Below are 6,533 nucleotides of genomic sequence, written 5' to 3' on the forward strand. Positions count from 1 at the left end.
CCATGGGCCCTGCTCTGTGTGTGATGGGGTAGAGCCATAACCTCCCCATCGGCCCTGCCCTGAGTGTGAGAGTGGCGGCGCCCCAACCCCCTGATCGGCTCTGCTCTGTGGGTGATAGAGGGCGGTGTCCCAACCCCCTGATTGATTGGCCCTGCTCTGTGCATGACAGGGGGTGGCGCCGCAACCTCCCCATCGACCCTGCCTTGAGTGTGACAGGGGGTGGTGCCCCAACCCCCCAATTGGCCCTACCCTGAGCGTGACTGAGGGTGGCATCACAACCTCCCAATCTGCCCTGCTCTGTGCATGACGGGGCGGCGCCCCAACTCCCTAATCGGCCCTGCTCTGAGGCCGACCAGGGGCTGCACCTAGGGATTGGGCCTGCCCTCTGCCACCCGGGAGCAGGCCTAAGCCAGGAGGTCGTTATCTCCCCGAGGGGTCCCAGACTGCGAGAGGGCACAGGCCGGGCTGAGGGACCCCCCCTCCCCCCCGAGTGCACAAACTTTTGTGCACCGGGCCTCTAGTTTTGACATAAAGATGGATTCACAGAAAGTTACAAAGACATGTACGTGGATGTCCTGTCACCCTTCACCCAGCCTCCCCGAGTGATAACAGCTTGTACAGCTATTGTACAACATCATCACAACCACAGAGCACGTCAACCTGGTGAAATCTGAATAAGCTTTAAGTGTACAATTCAGTAGCCTTGAATATACACAATGTTGTCCAACCATCCCCACTACCCATTTCCAGAACTTCTTCATCGTTCCAAACAGAAACTGTCCCCATTAAACAGTAACTGTATCCTTTCTCCCCTGAGGCCCTGATAGCCTCTATTCCACTTTCTGTCTCTATGAATTTGCCTATTCTGGACACTGTATATTCCTATTCTGGAATCATACAATATTTGTCTTTTTGTGTCTGGCTTATATCACTTTGCATAATGTTTTCAACATTCATGTTACAGCATGCATCAGACATTTTAAAGGCCTACTTTATGGGGGAGGGTATATCTGATAAGCACGATAAACACAGTTGCTCTCCCGTGTTATGTGAGAAAACTATAATGCTGTGTACTGTTGGGCAAATCACTTCATCTTTCTGAGCCTTCATTTCTTCAAGTATAACCACACCAGCCACAACAGGTAGCATGTAGCCCTGGCCGGTGTGGCTCAGTTGGTTGGGCTTCATCCCATGCACCTGGTTCCATTCCCGGTCAAGGGCACATGCCCGGGTCGCAGGCTCAATCTTCTGGTGGCGGGAGGAGGGAGGCGGTTGGTGTTGCACTCTCACATCAATGTTTCCCTTCCTCTCTAAAAATCAGTAAATGATTCTTTAAACAAACAGGTGGCATATATTCTATCTCAGTGACAAGCATGTAAAAATAGGATTGCCACTTGGTGATGGAAGCTGCGGCTGAGGAGCCATGAGAGAAAGGGAGGTTACAGACACTCAGAAACCAAAGCTCCGTGAGACAGGATGGCCATTCCCTAGACATGATGCTCCTTTTATTTTGAGTTTATTTTGAGTGAGTCTTTTCCTTTCAACCACAGGAGGTCACTAAAAACAATTGGGAAGTAGGTTAAAATGTCCTTTCTAGAAACAAATTTGCCAAAGGAAACAAATAAAAGAAATGCAAATTTTTAGATCCTTCCTAGGATTCCAGCGAATATTAATAACATCCCAAGGAGAAAGAACGACGTTTCAAGAAAAGAGCTGGACAGATGAAGTCAGACCAGCAAAACTTGCTTCATTTTCATGCATGCAAGTTGTCAAATAATTAGCTTTTTCTCCTGTAGAGCTTGGATGGTTTAAAAAACAAAGTTAATTCAGAATATCTGGTGGATCGATAGTGTGTTATATTAGGTTCTTTTTTAAAATATATTTTTATTGATTTCAGAGAGGAAGGGAGAAGGAGAGGGAAAGGGAAAGGAGAGGGAGAGGAAAAAGAAGGGGGAGAGGGAGAGGGAGAGGAGAGGGAGAGGGAGAGGGAGAGGGAGAGGAGAGGGAGAGGGAGAGGGAGAGGGAGAGGGAGAGGGAGAGGGAGAGGGAGAGAGAAATATCAATGATGAGAGAGAGTCATTGATCAGCTGCCTCCTGCACAACCCCTACTGGGGATTGCAACCAGGCATGTACCCTGACCTGGAATCAAACTGTGATCTCCTGGTTCACAGGTTGACGCTCAACCAATGAGCCACACTGGCCAGGCTATATTAGATTCTTTTGAGCAACATATCCTCTCATTGTCAGAATATAAAAATGTCAAAAACGTCTCTTTTTTCTGATATGCTTGGTCTAATTTACATCTAAATGAAAAAAAAAACAAAAAACTTTTTAGTATAAGACACCTTCCCCAACCTGATGAATGGTTTTTGAGACAGATCTGAAATATACACAAAAGTTTCACTAGAAAGGCCAACATCTTGCAAAGCCCTTGTGGGTAGGGTTGCCAGATTTAGCAAATAAAAACACAGGATGCCAGGTTGAATTTAATTCCAGATAAGCAATGGATAATTGCATGGGATATACTTGCACTAAAGAATTATGTTATCTGAAATTCAAATTGGACTGGGTATTCTGTATTTTATTTCACAACCCTACTTGTGGGTCAGGTAAGGATTTGATCTTGTTCACCCTGAGAACAAGTTATTAAAAGGCTGTGAGCAAGGAGTGGCACAATCAGATTAGAATTCTGATCAGCTCGTACTGGCTACACGTTGGAAGGGAGCAAAGCAGAGAAGCAGGGAGACAAGGAAGCAATTACAGGGTCCAAATAAGAGAAGGGGGGTAGGCCTAAGGGGTGGCAGTGGAGAAGGAGAGAGGAGGACAGGTTGAGCTATATTTAGATGATAAAGTCAACAACACTTGGAACCTAGGCCTTCCCCACTGTTTTAAATTCCTTCCATGTGGATGACTAGTTGTCCAAACTCCTGAAGATTGTTCGGTTCTGTGGGCACTATACTCATCTAAAACTCCTCAGCCCCATCTTTTCTCGCACTTCCCTATTCTGTTACAATTAAATCACAAGTGCTTGTTTGACCTCAAATTTCAAATACACTCGGTTAGTTTGGGAGCTCATTGACAGGGTGCTAGCGTTAGACTGAGATGTATGCCCGATTGGGACCAAGGAGCTTAGATGCTTCCTCTAACTCTGATTTTTTGCTGAGGGGAAACCATCTTTATTTCGAGGTGTCTTTATTTCTGAGTTCCAATGATATTGTTCAACTTATTGCTGCAGTCTCCACATTTGCATCAAGGATGTTGAAACCGTGTGATTTAATTCATATGCGGAACATAAAACAAAAACGAAAGAAAATAAAACGAAAACAAACTCATAGATACAGACCACAGATTGGAGGTTACCAGACAGGAGGAAGAGTTGGGAAGAGGCCAAAATAGGTAAAGGGGGTCAAATGGACGGAACCTAGACTTTGGGTGGTGAGCACGCTATAGTATACGTAGATATCAAATTATAATGTTGTACACCTGAAACTTACGTAATGTTATTATACCAGTATTGTACCCATTAAAAATAAATAAATAAAATAAGCGCAATATCTGCGAGGCACAGTAAAGCAAAGCATAATAAAACAAGGTGTGCCTGTTTACATAATATTTTTCCAACCCTGGCCCCTAGTTTTAGTCTTAGCTTTGCAATTAAACATAACAAATGGTTAAAAAAAATGTTTTGATATTCTAAAACTGGAAAACATATCTCAGAGAATCTTAGACCTTATTGAAGAACCACCACAACTTCATATACTATGAAGTCGTGGTGGAATATGTGTGCCAGCCATTCTCTTTGAGAACGGTCCTTCTAGAAATGTCCCTTTGGCAAAGCACTCACTATATCCCACTCAGGCACGCCTCCCACTGTCAGCCTTCCATGAAATGTCCATAACGGGCAACGTTCCCCCTTTTGAATATGGCAGGCACCCTTTCCTACCCATGATACAATTAGACTTGTTCCTTGTATATTTATCACCTGATTCTATTCTAGGAATTGAATGTGAGAGGCGCTATCTTCCCACGTCTTCACAGCTAGGCAGCCAAGCAGCATAAACATGGCAAACAATCCAGCCAGAACGCCCACTGCTCACAGCGAAACGCATAGGGCCACAGCTGCCTTTGAAGACCAGCCCTTCAACAGCTCTCAGGAGTGACAAAGAGCCAGGCCCTCTCTCACATCGATGTTTCTCTCTCTCTCCCTCTCTCTTCCTCTTTCTCTAAAATCAATAAAAGCATGTCCTTGGATGAGGATTAAAAAAAAGAAGAAGAAGAAAGAAAAGAGCCAGGCTCTATTCTTGCTCATTGACCTTCACTGATACATCTTGGAAGTGGAATAGTTTGCTCCACTCTGATCTTAGGCCCGTTGCTGAAGACTCCTAATTCCCTTGTTACAGCTGGTGACCTTCTAAAAAAGAGTGCATTCCAAGATGCACTCTCCTCCCTAGCCAGTTTGGCTCAGTAGATAGAGCATCAGCCTGCAGATTGAAGGATCCCAGGTTCGATTCTGGTCAAGGGCACATGCCCAGGTTGCGGGCTTGATTATTCCCATGTGGGGCATGCAGAAGGCAGCCAACCAATGATTCTCTCTCATCATTGATATTTCTATCTCTCCCCCTCTCCCTTCCACTCTGAAATCAATAAAAATATATATATATATATTTTTAAAAAGGACTGCACTCTCCTTGAATAGTTTACCAAACTTAGACTCAAATTTGTTTTTTAAGACTCAAATTTACAGATGCATATACAAGTACAATTCCAACTTTCTTAGTCAGTAAGTCTTACTTTGTCCTAATGCAGCGGTTCTCAACCTGTGGGTTGCAACCCCTTTGCGATCGAACGACCCTTTCACATGGGGTCGCCTAAGACCATCCTGCATATCAGATATTTACATTATGATTCATAACAGTAGCAACATTACAGTTATGAAGTAGCAACGAAAATAATTTTATGGTTGGGTCACAACATGAGGAACTGTATTTAAAGGGCCAGAAGGTTGAGAACCACTGTCCTAATGGTTTAAGCCCACATCCTAGTTATTATAATGGCCTGCCATAGAAACATGATTTTATTTAACAAAAATGCATTAAACGCTTTATGTGGATCAGATACAATTACTGGCGCCATGAATACCAAGATGTAATGTGATTCATTCTGTTACCGAGTGCCTACTAATTGCTAGGAAATGGGGATGCATCGGTGCATACGACCGACAGAGGCCCCTTCAGAAGCTTGCTGGGAGAGTCTAGGTGAGTGAGCAAGCAAATAAATAAAATAATTACTAACTGTGCTAAAAAGGAGATAAAGACATTGCTGAGTTAAGAGAACGATGGAATGTTTTAGGCAAGGTAGACCAGGAGGCCTCTCTGATGGTGTCCTCATCATCTCTCACCTGGATAACTACAGACACTGTAATAGCCTTGGAGTAAAGCTTGCTGCTTGTGCCACAGTCATTTGCACTTGCTTTGAGAGTGCTCTTGCCTCAGCTAATCATATCATTAGCTCCCTCTTCTCCTTCATGTCGTTACTTAAAAGTCACCCTCTCATAAAGGCCTCCAATAGCTATCCTAACTAAAATATCCTTTTCTTGCTGCACAATGGAGCTGTCCATAAGCTATATCACATGTCATAACACAATGGATTGAATGCAGAAGGAGATGTGGGAATCTGGTTACCTTTTATTAAACCAGACATTAAAGAGATTTGCAAAAATGTACAACAATATCACTCTTCTCACTAAATTATTTTTAAAATCGTCTTTCATAAAAATGTTATTCATGTTAACATGAAATGAGATTATTCTCATTTTATAAATGAGAATAAATCCACATTTTTAATTCCTTGGTTTTAATTTCCAGTATAGTAAATATCTACAGATATAACCCATATAAACAAAAGCTCTTCATGTGCCTCAATAAATTTTAAATGCATAAAGGATTCTTGAAATCACAAAGTTTACGAATCCCTGTTTTAAAGTCTTCAAGCCAAAGAAGAAGGAATGCACAAATTCAATATTATGAGTGAGCTTTCACTGTTGACTCCTTAGTCCCACAGGAGGTCACGGTTTGATTCCCTTCAGGGCACATGCCCGGGTTGCGGGCCTGATCCCCAGTAGGGGGTGTGTGGGAGGCAGCTGATGGATGATTCTCTCTCATCATTGGTCTTCCTTCCTTTCTTTCTTACTTTCTTTTTTTATTGATTTCAGAAAAGAAGGGAGAGGGAGAGAAAGATAGAAACATCAGTGTTTTCCTGATGGGCTGCCTCCCGCACGCCCCCTCCTGGAGATCGAGCCCGCAACCCATGCACGTGCCCTTGACAGGAATTGAACCCAAGACCCTTCAGTCGACCTGACGCTCTATCCACTGAGCCAACCTGGCTGGGGCCTCATCATTGAGGTTTCTATCTCTCTCGCCCTCTCCCTTCCTCTCTGAAATGAATAAAAATATTTTTTAAAAAGACAACAGCCAACACAATAGCGGCCCAGTGTGAGTAAACCAAAACTATATCTATTTTTTGGCATGCCACAG

Source organism: Myotis myotis, unplaced genomic scaffold (assembly GCF_014108235.1).
Source record: "Myotis myotis isolate mMyoMyo1 unplaced genomic scaffold, mMyoMyo1.p scaffold_m19_p_17, whole genome shotgun sequence".
Lineage (NCBI taxonomy): Eukaryota > Metazoa > Chordata > Mammalia > Chiroptera > Vespertilionidae > Myotis > Myotis myotis.